Source organism: Lactuca saligna, chromosome 7, assembly GCF_052625555.1.
Source record: "Lactuca saligna cultivar CGN05327 chromosome 7, ASM5262555v1, whole genome shotgun sequence".
NCBI lineage: Eukaryota > Viridiplantae > Streptophyta > Magnoliopsida > Asterales > Asteraceae > Lactuca > Lactuca saligna.
The window spans coordinates 123,611,480-123,621,422 of NC_136423.1; positions in this window are offsets into that span (position 1 = coordinate 123,611,480).

Sequence of the window (9,943 nt, forward strand, 5' to 3'; positions counted from 1 at the left end):
TTTCATGGCGTCCAAACCACCGAGTCTATCTGGAAGCCCGACGCCGGTGGAAGTCATGAACTAGATCTCTGATATGGAGACGATGTTTTGAGAGTTGCAAGTGTAGCAACAGGCAGAAGACCGCTCTTGCGGTTCCTCTGTTGAAATCTGGAGTACTAAGTTGGTGGAAGCTACTAGCTGATTCGATTCCCAAAGGAGAAGCGAGCAAGATGTCATGGGAAGATTTTATGGTGCAGTTAAAGATACAGTACTGCTCTGAGCAGGATCTTCTGGAGATCAACAATGAGTTCCAGAATCTAAAGAAGGGAAGGATGTGTGTCATCGAGTATGCTGCAAGTTTTACTGAGAAAATGAAGCTTGTTCCTTACCTAGTCCCAACCGAACTCTCCAAGGTTAACAAGTTTGCCCATGGATTACCAGCAGACTTTGGTCCAATGGTTAAGCAAACAACCACTTTGAAAGCCGCCATCTGGGCAGCCAAGAATGTTGAGACCCAGATTATGGAAAAAGGTCTGGAGAGAGATGGAGTTGGCGAGAGAAGGAAGCATGAAGGATCTTCAAAATCCAACAAATAAAGGAAATTCTCAAAGACTGAAGAAGGAGTAGGAGGTGAAACCAAGTGGTGCGAGAAGTGTAAAAAGAAGCACTTCGGGAAATGTGGCGAGGTGGTGACTTGCTACAAATGTGGAAAGATAGGGCATTATGCCAGCAAGAGTGTGTCCAACAAGAAGGTGTGTTATGGATGTAACAAAGAAGAGCATATTTCTAGGGATTGCCCGAGGAAAAATAAAGCAGCAAGACCAGAAACGCCACCAAGGCCAAGGGCATTCACATGATCCTCGACGAAGCAGAAAACCATGCGAGGAATCAAGGATGAGGACTTCATATTTGAAGATCAAGTTATGCAGTAGCCATAGTATCGTATGATGTAGCCTATTAGAGGCATAGTCTAGGGTGAACTTGAACACCTATGTAATAGTTTTGAGAAATAATAAAGCCCTCGTTTTTTTATCTGATGTGTTAAACTGTTATGTGATTTTTCCTGTATGGTGACTTGGAAAACTACGAGACAATACTTGAAACGAGTATGAGTAGGCGTAAAAGGTAGTAGATGCATATACTACTGGAAGCACAGGACTCACGCTTGGATCAGGGAAAGTCACAAGGTTACCAAGAAGCCAATAATTAAGTCTGTTTTATTCAAGCATGTCGTTACCATCGTTTCGGTAATGACTAAAAAGATTGTTGATATTCCGACCCTAGTGGTCATATCGAACCGAGTCCGAATACAATGAGTATGTTGCGTGGTTCAGAGAACCAAGTCCGATGTAGCATCTGACTTAAGACGAAAGATTGTAATAAAAAGCGAACATTAGAGGTATCACAAAAAGTTGCTTGTAGCTAGAAATGCTACCTTTTAAAATGTGATTTTCTCACATTAGAACATGAAGGAAGGTATAGTATGTTTTGGAATTTAACTCTAAGATACCTGAGTCTAAACGTGCATCACATGATGGTAGGTCATAATTTGGAGTCTAACCTGAGATAGAAAGCAGGTGCATAATCGAGTACTGCTTACAGTCGATAAGTCTAAGAGATAGACTTGAAGGAATATAGAAGTTATAATTATTAACTATGATGGAGAAATGATGTATGTAGTCATTATACGAGCCCTGTTTCGTTGATTCCGGGACGTAATCATCCTAAGGGGGAGATAATTGTAACGCCCGTAGATCCAAGCTAGTCAAATTAGAGGCAATAAGTGTCGAAAACGACTTTTCGACAAAAGATTATTTAGAACAAATAATCTTAACCAAGTTGTAGAATATGTCACAAGGTTTCCGTACATATAAAGAACGCCGAAATCCGAATTATAACGAAGAAGTTATGACCCGTCGAAGTTTCGTGACAGAACCGACACAACACCGGGAAGCGTAAAAAGTGAATTTACGATAGAGTAAGATTTAGCCTTATCAATATAAACAAAAATTCGTAGAAAACATTAAACCGAGAGCGTCCATAAAAGGAACGCCCAATCTGACTTCGTATGAGGAAGTTATGATTTTTCGAAGTTTCGGATTAGCAGTGTACAACTCGAAATTCAAACATTAGATCGAGTGGTTTTTAGCCGACACAACCTAAATGAGAATCGAAGATCTCGTTAAGAATAGCGTAACGAGAAAAAAGATGGGCGAAAACAGACGTCGGATGAAGCAGTTATGAATTTTTAACGGACCAATCCTGTCCCGGCCTGTTAATAATATAACTTTTAAAATAAAGTTAAAATTAGCCGATGGAGTCTAAACAAAAGTTGTAGAGTATGTTCCCACCTTCGTGTGGATATAAAGAACGTCAAAAACAGAGCTCATACACGAAAGTTACAAATTTTTAAAGTTGAAGCATGAATTTGCGAAGCCTGAAGCAATAATGAGGACGTGGCATGATCTGGACCGTCGCTTGCTGATCACGCCTTGCTTCAGATGAGTGACACATCGCCTCACATCTACGCCCAACGTACTTTGGTTCTTATCCCTTCTGAGTGCGAGACAGCTAGAGGCTCGCTGGCACCCTTATCCGAGCGTTACACCCAGCGTAGCTGAGTCCGAATGCCCAACGTAACCGACAAGCTGGGCACTATAAATAGATGTGCGAGGTTGCCATTCTTCTTCACTCCCAAACCTCTTCTTTCTCTCACTAATTTCTCTCTCCAAGGCTCCTAAACCCCCCTAAACCCTAAGTAAACCCCCTAGCTCCCGAAGGAAGCCCCGAGGCTCCCGGAGTCCCGAGAAAAAGGGTCTTCCGGTTTCGAAACGTTGCTCCGAGCAAAGCCCGGTTTACTTTAACATCCGCTGTAAGTTAGCTACGCTTACGCAATTTTTAATATAGCTTCCAAATATTTATAGTAATGTTATTAGGTCCTTAAAATAATTATTTGGGCTATTATTATGAGTTATATAAGTATCGTTTAACGCTATATAATAGTAATAATAGTCAGACCATTAAGTTGTCGCGGTTATCGTTAGACTAAACCCTAGTGGTATTGATACTAGGTTTTATCGAAGCAAATTGTTTTGAGAATATCGAAGCGTTGTTCGAGCGCTGAGTCACTGTGACATCCCCATTTTCACGGCCAGAAAAGACCGATTTGGTTTATGCTTTATAAAAATCAGAGTTCTTCTTTTAATAAAAATGTTGCGGAATTTGTTCCCAGAAAAACATGATAAATACGTTATTAAAACATTTTCGGAGAAACGTATTTTATTCATTTCAAAATGTTTAGGATGTCATCGTTAATATAGAAACATAAGCATAAACAGAACTTACATTTATTTACACTAGTGATCTACATCTCTTTAAATCTCTCAGTGTAAAGTGACTTCGTATCAACACCTGTGATATAAATAAACTGAGTGGGTCAAGTTGGGAAACCTGGTGAGTACATAGGGTTTTCAACCCACAATAATATAATTATTATGTTTAAATAATCAAACAATCAACCCAATTACCCATCCCCATTATCTTCTTTATTCTTAAGGGTCTACCCTAAGAATCAGCTATTTCTCATTCATTCATTCCTAAGGATCATCCTAAGGAAACAACATGAAGTCCATTGTTGCCAATGACATATTGGTCAAGCGCAGCTGCTAATCTTGTCACTTAGGCGCAACTGCCAGAATTGGGACATTTTCTATGAGGCGCTTCTGCCGGTATTGACCTTTAAACGCTAATGTCATGGTCATAAGGCTCCCTATTAGGCGCAGCTGCCTATACTGTCCTTAGAGCGCAACTGCTAGGACGTTTTCCGTAGATCTTAAACATCTACGGGTTGTGGTGCAGCTGCCAGTGCTCATCTATATGGTACTAGGTCCATTGCTGCCAATGTATACCTATAGGGCACTAGGTCCATGCTACTAATGTTCCTCTATTTCAGCTTTTATCCCTCATCATTCATCTACCCATGTTTTACCCAACATATTTTGTAGATATAAAATACTTTATACAGTTTACATCATTTAAAACATGTATAAAAATCTTTCACCAGCATAGACAACAAGTATTCAGACAATATGCACACATAGCACGTAGTTTATAATAAAATAATGCATATCTATGTGTAAGATGAAAGGGACTATGCACTCACCTCAAAGGTGGTGACTCAACACTCAGACAGCGCTTCGATACTCTCAAAACAACTTTCATTCGATAAAACCTAGTATCAACACCACTAGGGTTTAGTCTACCGATATCCGCGACAAATTAATAGTCTGACTATTATTATTATTATATAAGCGTTAAATAACACTCAAAATAACTCATAATAATAGCCCAAATAATTATTTTCAGGTCCTAATAATGTTACTATAATTAATTAGAAGCTATATTAAAACTAGCGTAGGCGTAGCTCACTTACAGCGGGTTTTTCGCAAAACCGGGCTTCGCTGGAGCAGCGTTTCCCGAGCCGAAAGGCTCTTTTCTTGGAGCCTTCGGGCGCTCCGGGGCTTCCGCCTCATGCTAGGGAGTTACCCTAGGCTTTAGGGGGTTAGGGAGGCTTAGAGAGAGAGTTTAGAGAGAGAAAGAAGGGTTTGAAGGTGTGAGAATGAATGGAACCCGACACCTCTATTTATAGTGGAGAAACCTGATGGACTCGCCGAGTCTGAGTCATGACTCACCGAGTTGGTGCATGTGGCACCCTTCTGGTGGTGCCACGTGTCCAATTCTGGTGGTGCCACGTCACCCCCTATCAGGTATCAGCCTTCAAACTTAGAAAAATCATAACTTTCGCATACGAGCTCCGTTTTCGACGTTCTTTATATCCATGCGTAGGTAAAATCAAGATCTACAACTTTCGTTTAGACTCTGTTGGCTAATTCTCCACCGATCTCAAATTTAACAATAGGAGGCGTTTAGACTGTTAAATGACCGTGAAGAATTCATAACTCCTTCATACGGACTCCGTTTTCGTCTGTCTTTTTACCGTTGAGTTCCTATTAATGAGATATTCAACTCTCATTTAGGTCGCGTAAGCCAAAAACCGCTCGAACTAAAATTCGAGTTTCGGGTTGTACACTGCTAAGCCGAATCTTAGAAAAATCATAACTTCCTCATACGAAGTCAGATTTGGGCGTTCTTTTTATTGACGCTCTTAGTTTAACATATTCTACGAATTTCATTTAGATCACTAAGGCTAAAAAGTCCTCCATCATAAATTCATTATTTACGCTTCCCGGTGCCGTGCCGGTTTTGCCGTAAAACTTCGACGGGCCATAACTTCTTCGTTATAACTCGGATGTCGCCGTTCTTTATATGTACGGAAACCTTGTGACATATTCTACAACTTTGTTAAGATTATTTATTCTAAATAATCTTTTGTCGAAAAGTCATTTTCGACCCCTATTACCTCTAAATTGACTAGCCCGGATCTGCGGGCGTTACAGTCACCACCTTTCAGGTGAGTGCATAGTTACTTTTATCTTACACATAGATATGAAATGTTTTATATAAATTATGTGCTATGTGTACATATTATCTAAATACTTGTTGTCTATGCTGGATGAACAATTTTATATACGTTTTAAATGATTTAAATTGTATATGTATTTTATATTTACGATAATGTTGGGGTAAAACATGGGTAGATATAATAGATGGAATATGAGTTGAATGATGAGTTGAGAGGTGTTATAGACCACGAGGTGAGGGTGAGAGGTGGACGAATGTGAGAAGCCTTTTTCCCAAATGATGGCCCCATCATTCAGCAGAGTATGGATGACAACCATGGACTATTCTAGACAGTCCAGTGGAACACTAGCAGACTCGCAACCTGTAGGTGTTGTGAACGATATGTTCACCCGGTGTACTCTAAACCTTGGTGACCATGCATACTTGGTGCCTAAACCTTGGTGATCTTGCAGACTTGATGCCTAAACCCTGGAGACTATGCAGACTTAGTGCCCGTTGTGTAAACCGTGGCAACGATGGATTTCTTGCCGATTCCTTAGGATAATCCTTAGGAATGAATGAACGAGGAATAGCTGATTCTAAGGGTAGATCCTTAAGAGTAAAGAAGATAATGAGGATGGGTAATTGGGTTGATTGTTTGATTGTTAAACATAATAATTATATTATTGTGAGTTGAAAATCCTATGTAATCACCAGGTTTCCCAACTTGACCCACTCAGTTTATTTATATCACAGGTGTTGATATGAAGTCACCTTACACTGAGATATTAAAGAGATGTAGATCACTAGTGTAAATAAATGTAAATTTTGTTTATGCTTATGTTTCTGTATTGACGATGACATCCCAAACGTTTTAAATTGAATAAAATATGTTTCTTCGAAAATATTTTGATGACGTATTTATCGTGTTTTTTTGGGAACAAATTTCGCAACATTTTTATGAAAAGAAGTACTCTGATTTTTATAAAGCATAAACAAAATCGATTTTTTTTTGGCCGTGAAAATGGGGATGTCACAATTAGAACTAAGAATCTATTTTGGGAGGCTGCTAAAAGTATAATAGAATGGGACTTTATAGATGCAATGGAGAAGATCAAGCACATTACATCGTCAGGTTATAACTATCTCATGGCAAGATAACTAGAAACTTGGTGCATGGCCTTCTTTACTACAAGATTCGCATGTGAGGTTGTAGAGAATGGTGTTTTAGAATGCTTCAATTCTATGATAAAGTACATGAAGAAGAAACCTCTACTTACAATGATTGAGGAAATTAGGATTTACCTAATGGAAAGGTTTTATTATCAATGGGATTTAAACAACCACTAGAGAGGTGACTATAGCCCAATCACTCTAGACAAACTTACGAAATTTAAGAAGGATATGAGGTAAAATGATAACATATTAGTTGTTTTTAATTGCCTATATTTGGTCATTAACTTTTGTTTATTTCAGGTTGTGGAAGGTAATACCAAGTAAAGGTCATTTGTTTGAGATTAGGTATACATATGATGGTTACAAGGTGGATTTACATAATCAGTCATGAACATGCAGATTATGGATGTTGTTTGGAATACCATGTGTTTATGGTGAGGTAGCAATCAACTATGTGCACAAAGATCCCAATTACTTTAATTTTTACTAGTTCCATTAGGAAAAGTTAATTGAAACCTACATGGAGAATATCTTGCTTGTTGGTGGAATCAATATGTGGCAAAGGACTGATTTTATCAAGCCACTACCACCTTTTCTGAGGAGAATGCTTAGGAGACCTAAAGTAACTAGAAGGAAGCATGCATTAGAATCTCAAGACTCTAAATATCCATCTTAAAGGGAAAAGTTACCTAGGACTATGAGATGTGAAAATACCAAGAATTTGCACATAAAAAGAGTTCTTGCTAGAATAATAAAGCTCCCAAAGATCATATTCCAAAAAATAATATTAGGAGACAAAGGAAAGATGGAGTCGGTCAACCACATTTTGACCACTTCCTACCTAGAAGGACTAGAACAAGGATGGATGGTGAAGGGACAAGCCCTAACAATGTTCAACTTGAAGATATTAAACCTACCCAAAATCTAGGGGAAATGTACATAATGAAACTGGTCAAACTGTGCAAGATGAAGGGGATAATATAGGTAGTCAAATTGTACAAGATGAAAGGGATAATGTGGGTAGTAAAACTGCTTAAGAGGAGAATATGGCTAAGCAACCTACTCAAAGTATCTTAGTTACTCCTAAGAAAATGATAAAGGTAAGCAGGAGGAAGCAAAAAAAGTGGGACAAGGGAGGAGACTATGGTTAAGGTCAAGGAGACTGATATGGGAGGAGGGCCAGGAGATGTGTCCCATACTTGTGAAGAATTTATTAGTGACATTTCAATAAATACACCTTATTTTGAGGTGAAATAGCCTGAGGTTAAGGTGAAAGAGCATGAGGTTGAGGTAAAGGAAAATGGGGTAAAGGTCATGAGGAATGAGGTTGAGAACAATAATGATGATGTGTGCATGACAAAGACAAGGTTGAATACGGCTATGTAAAAGTTGAAATTGATTTAACCATGCGAAAGGTATGCAATTTACTTGTCCCTTTTGATATCTCCTTGTTATTCATATCATGATATTTATTTTCTTACAAGTGAGGTGAGAAGGGAGAAATAGAATATTAGGGCTAAACATGTACCTATTTTATTGTTGAAGATGGGGAAACCTTTTGAAATATGTACCACCCTAAATTTCAGAGGTGTTGTTGAAGGGCTTAAATTGTAAATTAAGGAAAGGGACTCGACGAGTAGGCATGCTTACTCACCGAGTCAGAGTAGGATTTGTCGCGGGTTTAAGTGGCCAACTCATCGAGTCGGCGGCTTGTACTCGATGAGTTGGTGCTAAAGGGAGAAAACCCTAATCCCGGGGGTTGTACCCTATATAAAGCACATTATAACCCACCCTCAGCCTCTTTTCTACCCTTTTGAGATCCAGAAGCCCTAATTTCGTTTTAAGAAGACTTGGAAGCAAATTGGTGTGATTTGTGAAGGGATCTTGAAGATCAAGAAGCTTAGATCAAGGAGACTTGAAGAGATCCGGATTATACATCAGTGGGAGGTCATTTTGAAGGTAAGGAATCGTTATCATTGGCCTTCTCCTTTCTAGTTCCATTTTCATGGAGTTTTAGGGTTTGGTTGGAGAAATATTGATAAGATCTTGAAGCATGAGTTAGATCTGGAGTTGAAACTCCATATCTGAGTTCTATATAGATCATTGATGTAGAAAGCCTTTCTAGTTGTTATGGAAAAGCCTTTCCCCAAGAGTTAAGTCCCTTTCTAGCTTGGTTTTTGGTATTATGGGGAAAGAAGCACGTAAAGGTAGAAACTTTATGTTGCTAATGGACCTTAGAGACCCAGGTCTATTGTTTGGAGCAAAGGAGTAGCTCTGTGACTCGAGATTATGGGAATGCACGTACGGACTCAACGAGTCTGGGAGATGAATCAGCGAGTCGGGCTAGAGATCATACATTGAGTCGTGTAGTAACTCGGTGAGTCGCATGGGTGACTTGGTGAGTCTTATGATGATGAGCTTAGACTCGATGATTTGGAAGAACAACTCGGCGAGTCTATTGAAGATTGTCATGAACTCGGCGAGTCTGCTCGCAAAACCTAACCTCTTTCAGTTAAAGCCTTGGATTAGTGATTCGGTTGGGGACTTAGTGAGTTGGTCAGGATGGAACTTAGAGATCATTGGACTCGACGAGTCTTGGGGCGACTCGGCGAGTTAAGTCATGCTATGAGAGTTTTTTGAATATGAGAACTCGGTGAGTCGATGGGTTGATTTGACGCGTAGAGTCAATCAGGAAGGTTGACTTTGCTTGAGGACTTTGACTTTGACATTCAGGGGTATTATGGTAAATTGGATATTTATATCAATGGTTATTGATGGATATAGGTGTTGGAGTTTGAGGCAGTGCTTCGGGATTGTGCTCTTGTGATTCGGTTCGGTAGTTGCAAGGTGAGTTATCCTCACTATATCGACAGGGTCTACGGCACCAAGGTCGACCCTTTATCGGATGGAAATCCGGGTATTGTTTGTTATGTTATTGCTTTGCTAGATCTGCATCCTGATATTTAGGATAGTGTTATGTTAGTGACTTGGTTAAGGTCGGTACCCGGTATATAGGGTAATGTTATGCTAGTGAGCGGTTAGGTTAGAATCCTGGTTAGGATGTTGATATGCTATATGATCTGATAGACTATTTTCTGGTTATGGATTTGTTATGTGATTAATTGTTTTATGTGTACATGGTTGTTTGACGGGGGTTAGGTTAAGGCGGGTCCTACTTTGTGCTGTAGGCCAACATACCTAGGGCGGACTGGATATTCCGAAGGCCCAACGAGCGGTCCGGATAGGCTGAAGGCCCCAAGAGGGCGGACCAGATGTGCCGAGGCTCGGAGAGTGGACCAGGCCGACTGAAGGCCTGGTGCGGGCGGAT